The 10,705-nt window shown below is 40.9% G+C and overlaps 1 long non-coding RNA gene across 5 annotated transcripts; it reads left to right on the forward strand.

Annotated features, from left to right (window-relative positions):
• Positions 1-1,869: 1,869 nt before the first annotated feature.
• Positions 1,870-6,853, forward strand: LOC124654195. 5 transcript variants are annotated; one of them, XR_006988251.1, is made up of 6 exons: positions 1,870-2,748; positions 2,855-2,911; positions 4,497-4,752; positions 5,032-5,167; positions 5,333-5,416; positions 6,148-6,851. It is a non-coding gene; the product is annotated as an uncharacterized LOC124654195 (long non-coding RNA). The 5 variants fall into 5 exon arrangements; XR_006988250.1 differs by having other exon boundaries at positions 1,870-2,370; positions 2,516-2,748; positions 5,333-6,850; XR_006988252.1 differs by having other exon boundaries at positions 6,553-6,848.
• Positions 6,854-10,705: the final 3,852 nt, after the last annotated feature.

Below are 10,705 nucleotides of genomic sequence, written 5' to 3' on the forward strand. Positions count from 1 at the left end.
CCTCCCCAATCCCATCTATGCCCGACCTCCAGGCCCTCCCTGGCCCAATCCCCTCTCGCCTCGTCGTCGCCGCCGCCGGGCTGCCCGGCGGAATTATCGCCGCCTCGTCGTCGCCATCGCCGGCGGCTGCCGGTGGAGGCAGCAGGTCACCGCCTCGTCGCCGCTCTACCGCTGGATGGCTCCGACCCGCGGCCGCGCCTCCGATCCCCTCTCGCCTCGTCGTCGCCGCCGCCGGGCTGCCCGGCGGAAGTAGCGCCGCCTCGTCGTCGCCATCGCTGGCGGCGCCATGGTGCGCTGCCCCAAGCGCGGCGTGCTGCCTCCACGAGCGCGAGTGTCCTGGTGGGTCGCCCCGGCACCTGCATAGGAGCTCCGATGGGGTCCTCGCTCCTTGTTTTCTCGCGGACGACCTCTACACCAGTACGTCACCATGCCACCACGAGCCCCATCGCTCCCTCCTCTCCAAGGAACAGGTGCATATGTACAAGCTCATTGCTTCTTTTAGATGCACTAGATGTATTTCATAGTTTGCCCATTAGAAGATTTGTAGCTTTCAGGTTCCTAGGTCTCTCCCAAATTTGTTTAGCTTGCATACACTAGAGGTATTTGATAGTCTTCCCATTAGCAGATTTGTAGCCTAAATGACCTCAAGCTTGAGTTTGATTCCATTATGTCCGGTCTTTCTATCTCTTATATATCCAACCTATTTTTCAGATTGGGATTGCCAAATAGAAGAGGTCACCTGGGAGTGGCTTCAGGAGATGAAAGATTCCATGATGACTCTGTTGAGCATACCAATTGCATGGACAAGTATTGCAGCTGGTTAATTTGTTGCATGCCAATTTTTATTCCATTATCCATGAAAGTGTTCTGACATATAATATAATTAAGGTGTTCCATCCACGGACACTCAACAAGCAGTAAGATTGGATGATACTTAGTTTAACCAAAGATTTCCAAGTCCTAAGGTGCTGGTTCCAGCTTGTTGAAAGAGCCCAGCAGCTTCGTGGCGGCAGTGCGTCTTCTCGCTCTTTCCGTATGATATATAGCTCTCATGTGGTTTTGTATTTTGTGTTTCTTACCTTTGCAATGGTTATCTTTGACACGGATCGTAAATTTCCTAATGATTTTCCTCTTATTGTAGATTTCCTCTATAGTGTTCGTGTCTCATGTTGTTTTCCTGATGCTTGTAGGCCTTTGTCGATATGTAGAATGAAGCATACATTATTTTGCACTTCATTTCTGAAGTTTATAAAAAAAGAGGAGATTCCTACCTCTTAATAAAGTATACAGATCTAATTTCTGATTAGGGATACAGTTTCCTCCATTGAAACAACAGATTAACGAGTAACTCTTGTAGGTTGTGTCCAATGTCCTCCCTGTGTTGGCGATGACCCAGGCAATTAGCATTCCGAGTATCCGTGCGAGTGTACTACTTTTGCTTGTTGCTGCTTGGAGCTATGGAAATATTCCATTTCTATTTGTCATATATCCCGCAGGTTAGAAATAAGTAAGTAAGATACAAACTCCGGCATGATATTGAAATAATTAAGTTTGAAATAGATGTGGCATATTTTTAAATATGTGCCAGGGGAGGACCAAGGCTTTAATAGCTTATCTGCCTGATTTGACAGTTTACATACTTCAGCAGGAGATACAAAATGATTAGAGCTTAAACTGTGAGGCTAATAAAGAGCACTTGTGTACAAACATGGATATTTCCATATCTGATTAAACACATCCGGGAGAATAAGATTTAGTTCAAGTACAACGTTTTGAGTGATAAATATTTAGACTTGATAGAAGTGATTCATGCTATCTAATAATGCTAATCTCTCGGGTTAAAACCTCCTTGATTAGGTGTCATATTTTAGTGTACCTAATATCTTGGGGCTACCACCTGCATATGATGCAGATACTTTGTTTATTACAACAGAAAATCAATCTTGCGGGTTATCCCATCAGGCATTTCACCTCCTTGATTCAGAACAGGAAACCAACTGATGTTTGTTGGAATGCTGTACCTATTTTCTTATAGCCATCGAACTCAATATTTATGTTTTTATACAAACGTATATACTTTTATACCTGATACATGTTTAGGGAGTACATGCAACTGACGTTCAAGAAAAAGAAAGTATTTTCATGTATTTTTTTGGCAAGGCCTTCATTTATACTTATGTACTGTTATAAATGACATCTGAGATAAAGAATGAACATTTGAGTATTACCAGGTGATAAAGAAGCATTTCCATAGTGGAATGTCTCGCTGCGGAGGAGCGGGGTCACTCTGAGCGGGATCATAAGATTATCCTCAGAAATGAAGGATCAATTGCTGTTTCTATTATGCTAGAGTTCTCGAATTTACTATAGGTAGTATTTTCCAATTTGTTGGCCTTCGTACGGCAGTTTGATTTTGTTTCTTCTTCCCAAACGTTCAGATATTAGTACGTTTACACAATCGAACTCAAAATATTTTCGCTTGTGTACTGATGGCAGTACATCATTGGAATTGCAGAGTATGACTCAGACAACAAACCATTCCAAGAGACAGTTAAACCAATGGTAGATGGTGGAACAGAAGGTTTAGAAGGTTATGCTAGAGTCATTATGCCAAGGATAACACCTTGTTTTGAGCGCAACATATGGATTTTCTCTCCCTATATCAAGTTTCCATTATGTACCTTCGCCAAGACTCAGAGTACTGCTGCTCATTGCATTGAGTATGCTCGTTTCATCAAATGGGACAAGGTATAGTTCTTATCTCTGTAATTTTCTCTTCAATTTATTTACTTTTGTAATTATTAAGTTCACTCATGCAAGTTCACTGGAAAACCTTTTGATGCTGATGATGCAGAACATATGCAGTGGATTTATTCAGAGGTTTGTTTTACTGTTATGACATGTAATTTAGGTAGTGCTATTCTTTCCCAGTCTAATTTTCCATTTACACATGTACATGCTTTAAAGAGAACATAACTTCTTGGTGTTTCCGGAGTTACATATTCTTTGACTCAAGTTGTTTTCTTCTTCGTTTATTCTGCAGACCTTAGATGTAATTTTATTTCTTCCTTGTCTATCCAAGAGTTTAATACATTTTCTAAATTCACTAATAATGTATTCCATCATTAAAACTTATAACATTCTTGCCAGAATCATAGCATGTGGTATTTTATTACCTTTATTACACATGAAACCAATCCAACCTTATTATGTTAACCTCATATTCAAATGATCCCAGCAATATGGTGTTCGGCAGGTGAAAATTCCGCTGCCAGTGGTGGACGTTTCGTGAGTGTGGATGGCATTGCAGCTCAAATACGAAACCTGACATATAGAATTGTAGCCCTGTCAAGATTATCACGTTTCTCTAGCAGTCTGATGTACACCAATACTAGGCTTTTATTTCTGCTGCTTTTTCATTGGAACCTTTGAAGCTTGTTTTTGGCTCCACCAGAAGTGTGTCAAATTGGTTGCTTCAGGCCCCATTCTTAGTTTGTTACTCAAATAGTTGGTGCCACCAAATAGTAAGAACGAAGGTTATATTTAACGAGTTATTTATGAATATTTCTATTCTTACATATTAGCCAAATCTATTACCATCTAAATGCAAAATATATGTATGCCAAAAATCCTGAGATTTTCCAAGTGGACCATGCATAAATGTGATTTAGTCGAAAGGCATAGCACAACGTTTTTTCAGAAAATGCCACACGATTGGCATTTCTTGAATTGCTCCTAGAGATTTGGTTTGGTTAGTTATTCTCTATTCTCTATTCTTCTGGCAGACATATATTTTGCATTTAGATGGTATGACTTGGCCAGTGATCTCGGGTCATATTACAGTTTTTGCATTGTTGATAAACTCTTGTCCGGGAAATCTTTTGTTCGAGCCATTTATTGCTTGAATATGTTATATATACATGACTGGAGGATGGACACTAAGTAATTCATATTCTCTGCTAAACTTGGTTGGTCGTACTTAAGATGAATTAGCTTCTGCTAAAAGTAGTGCACGTGGTCATGCCATCCTTATCTTTATACATGCCAAGAAGGGCCTAAGCTCCAGGTGAGATCACCGGTAGATTCAGATTGTGCCAACAAGGCATCCCTACCCTCAGGCTGACTTAGGATGTACACCTGCAACCTCATATTGAAGCCGTACCACTAAGGGGCAGCACAATGGCAGTGTGTAGCCACCTAGAGAAGTGTTCTATTTGCAGTATAACTTCCTTCTCATATTATCTAATTGAAAAATAGTAGATGCACATCAGCGTGCAATATTTTCAGCAATCAGACTTCTATACTCTGCAATTATAAGCTTTTCCATTGATCTGGCTTTTCCCATCTACAGTTCTTCCTTTTAGTTAGTTGGTTCTGTCTCTCAATACGCAATCGGCATGTACTACTATTTATGCTATGTAGGACTGCAAACCTGCCATAATTTAGCTTTCTCTTAATGTCTCCATTAGATTCACTTCCATTCTTTGTAATGCAAGGCCAATGCGCTCAAGATTCTGGACGCCGAGGCCGCCAAGTGAAGTTGGCCGACTCACTTTTCGCCAATTGACATGGCAGCTCCCGCCATTGGCAGCGGCGCGGTCTTCCCACAAGAAAGCTCCCTCTATTTTCTCCATCAGCTTCAGGATTTTTTTGGGCGGTGCCAACACCAGAAATTGGTGGATTGGGATCGCACCAAATACAGACTTCACCAGAGCCAACCTCCCTGGTTTTTGCATCAATCTCGATTTCCAGGTGGGCAGTTTGCTTGCCATTTTGATAGCAAGGGGCAGTAGTTGGGCAGTAGTTACATGAAACAAAAATAAATTCTATGTCCAGTTCGACTATCTAGAATAAAATAACTGCTATGAATCCTCAGTTCATAAAAATATTCAAATTTAATTTTACTTGATCACTGTTGACAGTTAGAAGCTTTGAACCATGTTTTTTTTGCGTAGTATGCAGTTTATACAATCAGAGTAGCTGCTAAAACAGAAGTGGCTGTAAGATACTTTGCATTGCATATGGTTTTAGATCATTGCCTCACATGGAGCTGAACCATCTGTCCGCAATGTCATCGCCAAGGTCAGAGACGAAGCTGCCCTTTGGTTCAGAGCTGGCGCGTCGAGTCTGTGTCCTCCTGCCGCCCACCTGGGATGTCCACTGAGTTGTAATCTCTGTTTATCTTTTCAGAACCATGGCCTCTTAAAAGGATTGTAACAACTAACTCTTCCCTTCTTTTTAATGAAATGAAATGCAAAAGTTTTTTGCGTTTTCTTGAAAAAGATCATTGCCTCACCGCCGTTGCCTTTTGGTCAATTTCTATCTTCCGTAGGTTGGATTGAGGTAGAGCGTGGTCACCGACTACCGGAGGTGTTGCAAAATGGGTCTGCTGGCTGATACGGAGAAGCAAGGCAAGGTGATGCCATTGCCACAAACTGATTTCTTTCCTGGTTTCCCAAGAAATTCTGTTATGCTTTTCTAAAACAGTGCAATTGGTTTCCTTATATTTTGATATATGTCGGTCAATTTTTCCTAAATATATTTAATAAATGCAGCATAGTGGTGTTGATGGCAATCTTCCTTGATTCACTACTGTGTTTAAACATATATAATCCATTGATCTTGGTTCTTATCTTCTCCATTGAGCCATATTTGTCGCAATAGTGGATCCAAGTACTTTTTTTACTTAGATATGTGCTCTCACCGCATTGGTTAAATAGGGTTATCGGGTTGACCTAGAAGAACACATCATTTCGTATATTGCTTTGCGGTAAACAAACTAGAATTATATGATTACCTCACAAAAAGCTTTTCCGCAGACATAAATGTATGTGTTGATCCGATGAAATTAAATATTTATCTGACCATGGAATATTTTTATTTTAAGTGTGCGATGTAAGAGTTTTTTGATGGTCTTCTATCTAGGTTAGCCGAACTTGATTCACTTGAAGTAATTTTTCCCCTCTCTTGAGTGTTTTGTCTTCTCATGTCTACTGAACCACTTGCATTTTTTATATTATTTGAAGAAGCTTTACATATTTATCCACCTAAGGTTGGACATGCTACCACAAACTTTGATAGTTATTATTATTATTTAGCAAGTGTTATTTAGATACCTATAGCTGAATCTCTTCTCTTTTTTTCTAGGTTTTGGTGCATGGATCAGTAGAAGCTTTTAATAAGTACATTTTAAATACATTGGGCAAATACTTCAGACTTGCTTATTTATGGTCCTCGTGTATAAGGAAAAATGATGTAGCATCAGATTTATGTGCTTACTAGGTTTGTTTGTTCATTCTGGAGCTTTTTTAATTCTCAGAAAAAATATTGTGTTAATTCTTACCTATTGGATTTGATAAGATAAGAGCTAATATTTAATAGCTATCGACTTATCATTGCCGGTCACTTTTACCACTTCTCTGTCATGATTCAATGTGCACTCAAAAAAGACTTGGCTGAAATAATGAAATGGAAGATATACACTCTGCTCTGCTCAATCTTTCACACCGGATCCTTTTTTTAAATGCTATACTATTTGCTTCCTATTTATAGGTATTTGGTTCAAGTGGGCAAGATTAACTTTTTGTTTTCATCATCTACTGCAGGGAAAGAGCAGCTTATGCACAAAAGGTGTATATCTTATGCTTTTTACTATATTGTGGTTGCACACTGCCACTGAACTTTTTAGTCTTTTGGATCTATTTGTATATTTATATGTTGTTTTTCGGCCACAACACCCGAACAACAGAATGGTTTTGCCCATACCATTTGATTGAACACCTATTTTGGTACATTTGGTTCGCGGCATTGCTTTGTGAAACTTAAGAAATGTAATATCATATAAGCAGATTTTTGTTGTTGTTATACAAAATATACATTGACATGAGCTCCACGGGGTCGTGCGCCAAGGCGCACATCTAAATCTAGTTCCATATTCATCGGATCCCAACAAACACAACATGTAGCATTACAAATAGATGATCTTGATCATGATAGGCAGCTCACAAGATCTAACATGATAGCACAATGAGGAGAAGACAACCATCTAGCTACTGCTATGGACCCATAGTCCAAGGATGAACTACTCAGACATCAGTCCGGAGGCGATCATGGTGATGTAGAGTCCTCCGGGTGATGATTCCCCTCTCCGGCAGGGTGCCGGAGGCGATCTCCCGGATCCCCCGAGATGGGATTGGCAGCGGCTGCGTCTCTGGAAATTTTTCCGTATCGTGGCTCTCGGTAATAGGGTTTTCGCGATGGAGAGTTTAAGTAGGCGGAAGGGCAGAGTCGGAGGAGGCACGGGGGCCCCACACCATAGGCCGGCGCGGGCCCCTCCTTGGCCGCGCCGCCCTATGGTTAGGGCGCCTCGTGGCCCCACGTTGTATCCTTTTTGGTATTCTGGAAGCTTCGTGGAAAAATAAGATCCTGGGCGTTCATTTCGTCCAATTCCGAGAATATTTCCTGTGTAGGATTTCTGAAACCAAAAACAGCACAAAACAGGAACTGGCGCTTCGGCATCTCGTTAATAGGTTAGTGCCGGAAAATGCATAATAATGATGTAAAGTGTGTATAAAACATGTGAGTATTGTCATAAAACTAGCATGGAACATAAGAAATTATAGATACGTTTGAGACGTATCAGAAGACGAGTACACTGATGTTGAGGACTACGAGTTCCTGGAGGCTGGAGAAGATAACTTCATCCCGATCAATGTGGATGATGAGGAGTAGTTGCACTTGATCACTTGTGTAGGTGTGAGTTTGTATCCCGTCACTTGTATCGTAGCCTGAGTAAATGGTTCTTAAAACCATGGATGTGTTAGCTTGTAATATGTGATGGTTGAATGAATGAATGTGTGTTTGTGTTCAACATCAAAAGAATTCAAGTTTTAAATTTTTGAACTTACGCAAAATAAGCCATAGAAAATTCCCTCTTATCTCATGATCTATCTCAATGTTCAGATGGCCTTGATACGTCTCCGACGTATCGATAATTTCTTATGTTCCATGCCATATTATTGATGATACCTACATGTTTTATGCACACTTTATGTCATATTCGTGCATTTTCTGGAACTAACCTATTAACAAGATGTCGAAGAGCCAGTTCTCGTTTTCTGCTGTTTTTGGTTCCGGAAATCCTAGTAAAGAAATATTCTCGGAATTGGACGAAATCAAGACCCGGGTCCCTATTTTTCCCGGAGCCTTCCGAACACCCGAGAGCCGCCGGAGGGAAGCCACGGGGGCCCCACACCACACCCCGGCGCGGCCGAGGGGGGGCCGCGCCGCCCTATGGTGTGGGCCCCCCAGGCCCCCTCCGAGGCTGCCCTTCCGCCTATTTAAAGCCTCCGTCGCGAAAACCCTGATGCGAAGAACCACGATACGGAAAACCTTCCAGAGACGCCGCCGCCGCCAATCCCATCTCGGGGGATTCTGGAGATCTCCTCCGGCACTCTGCCGGAGAGGGGATTCATCTCCCGGAGGACTCTACACCGCCATGGTCGCCTCCGGAGTGATGAGTGAGTAGTTCACCCCTGGACTATGGGTCCATAGCAGTAGCTAGATGGTTGTCTTCTCCTCATTGTGCTTCATTGTTGGATCTTGTGAGCTGCCTATCATGATCAAGATCATCTATCTGTAATACTCTATGTTGTGTTTGTCGGGATCCGATGGATAGAGAATACCATGTTATGTTAATTATCAAGTTGTTACATATGTGTTGTTTATGATCTTGCATGCTCTCCGTTATTAGTAGAGGCTCGGCCAAGTTTTTACTCTTAACTCCAAGAGGGAGTATTTATGCTCGATAGTGGGTTCATGCCCGCATTGACACCTGGGACAAGGTGACGAAAGTTCTAAGGTTGTGTTGTCGCTGTTGCCACTAGGGATAAAACATTGATGCTATGTCCGAGGATGTAGTTATTGATTACATTACGCACCATACTTAATGCAATTGTCCGTTGCTTTGCAACTTAATACTGGAGGGGTTCGGACGATAACCTCGAAGGTGGACTTTTTAGGCATAGATGCAGTTGGATGGCGGTCTATGTACTTTGTCGTAATGCCCAATTAAATCTCACTTGTACTTATCATGACATGTATGTGCATTGTTATGCTCTCTCTATTTGTCAATTGCCCGACCGTAATTTGTTCACCCAACATGCTTTTATCTTATGGGAGAGACACCTCTAGTGAACTCGTGGACCCCGGTCCATTCTTTAATACTCGAAATACAAATCTGCTGCAATACTCGTTTTTACTTGTTTTCTCTGCAAACAATCATCTTCCACACAATACGGTTAATCCTTTGTTACAGCAAGCCGGTGAGATTGACAACCTCACCTGTTTCGTTGGGGCAAAGTACTTTGGTTGTGTTGTGCGGGTTCCACGTTAGCGCCGGAATCTCTGGTGTTGCGCCGCACTACATCCCGCCGCCATCAACCTTCAACGTGCTTCTTGGCTCCTCCTGGTTCGATAAACCTTGGTTTCTTTTCGAGGGAAAACTTGCTGCTGTGCGCATCATACCTTCCTCTTGGGGTTCCCCAACGAACATGTGAAATACACGCCATCAAGCATATTTTACGGCGCCGTTGCCGGGGAGATCAAGACACGCTGCAAGGGGAGTCTCCACTTCTCAATCTCTTTACTTTGTTTTTGTCTTGCTTTATTTTATTTACTAGTTTGTTTGCTGCATTATATCAAAACACAAAAAAATTAGTTGCTAGTTTTACTTTATTTGCTATCTTGTTTGCTATATCAAAAACACAAAAAAAAATAGTTACTTGTTTTACTTTACTTAATATCATGCATGTTTTTATTTCACTAGTTAAGCATAATGGAAAACAACAAAAATATGAGAGATCTTTATGAACTTTATCTTGAATTAGGACATGATGTGTTTGAAGAGAGAATTAAAAAACCCATGGAACTTTATATGCATGCTAATGGGAATGTTATTACTATGGATGCTTTGAACACCATTGTTGCTAATGCTATGGAAAATTCTAAGCTTGGGGAAGCTGGTTTTCATGATCTTTTTAGTCCCCCAAGCATTGAGGAGAAAATTTTCTTTTATGATTACAATATGCCTCCTATATATGATGATAGCCACTTTGTTGAATTTGCTCCCACTACAACTAATAAAATTGATTATGCTTACGTGGAGAGTAATAATTTTATGCATGAGACTCATGATAAGAATGCTTTATGTGATAGTTATATTGTTGAGTTTGCTCATGATGCTACTGAAAGTTATTATGAGAGAGGAAAATATGGTTGTAGAAATTTTTATGTTACTAAAACACCTCTCTTTCTGCTGAAAATCTTGAAGCTGCACTTGTTTTATCTTTCTATGCTTGTTGCATTATGCTTCATGAACTTGTTTATTTACAAAATTCCTTTTCATAGGAAGCATGTTAGGCTTAAATGTGTTTTGAATTTGCCTCTTGATGCTCTCTTTTGCTTCAACTACTATTTCTTGCGAGTGCATCATAAAAACTGCTGAGCCCATCTTAGTGGCTATAAAGAAAGAACTTCTTGGGAGATAATCCATGTGTTATTTTGCTACAGTACCTTTGTTTTATATTTGAGTCTTGGAAGTTGTTTACTACTGTAGCAAACTCTCCTTATCTTAGTTTTGAGTTTTGTTGTGCCAAGTAAAGTCTTTGATAGTAAAGTAAGTACTAGATTTGGATTACTGCGCAGT

The sequence above is a fragment of the Lolium rigidum genome, chromosome 5, assembly GCF_022539505.1.
Source record: "Lolium rigidum isolate FL_2022 chromosome 5, APGP_CSIRO_Lrig_0.1, whole genome shotgun sequence".
In the NCBI taxonomy this organism is placed as follows: Eukaryota; Viridiplantae; Streptophyta; class Magnoliopsida; order Poales; family Poaceae; genus Lolium; species Lolium rigidum.